Source organism: Sinocyclocheilus anshuiensis, unplaced genomic scaffold (assembly GCF_001515605.1).
Source record: "Sinocyclocheilus anshuiensis isolate Anshui unplaced genomic scaffold, SAMN03320099.WGS_v1.1 scaffold54, whole genome shotgun sequence".
Taxonomy (NCBI): domain Eukaryota; kingdom Metazoa; phylum Chordata; class Actinopteri; order Cypriniformes; family Cyprinidae; genus Sinocyclocheilus; species Sinocyclocheilus anshuiensis.
Window position 1 is genome coordinate 1,417,860 of NW_015547654.1, and position 471 is coordinate 1,418,330.

A 471-nucleotide genomic window follows, 5' to 3' on the forward strand; every position below is an offset into this window, starting at 1 on the left:
ACGGGTTTGAAATGACATGAGGGTGAGTAATTAATGACAGAATTTTCATTTTTGGGTGAACTAACCCTTTAACTGTGTAGTAGTTTGTATATTTCACAATTACATATGAGTAACATATAATCATGAGCAGGGCCGGATTTACCTCTTTTCGTGAAATTTTTGGGCCCCACCTTCCCTTTTAATATAATAGACCTAATATTACCACCCAAGCAAACTAAAATATTTCTTAATCAGTGGAAACCATTACAGTGTTTTCTATCGCAATAAGCGCTTGCGTTTAGTCAATAAAAATCGAATGTAGTTCTTAATTTGTTTGAGAACTGAGAAAGACCTTTCCATTAATAGGCGCGGCGTCGTGGCCACATAACCACTTCGGGAGTGCATTATTTCTCTAATAATTTTAACGGCCTGGAGCCACAACCACACATCAAGACATATTATTTCAAGACATATATCATGTGTCTGTCCTGA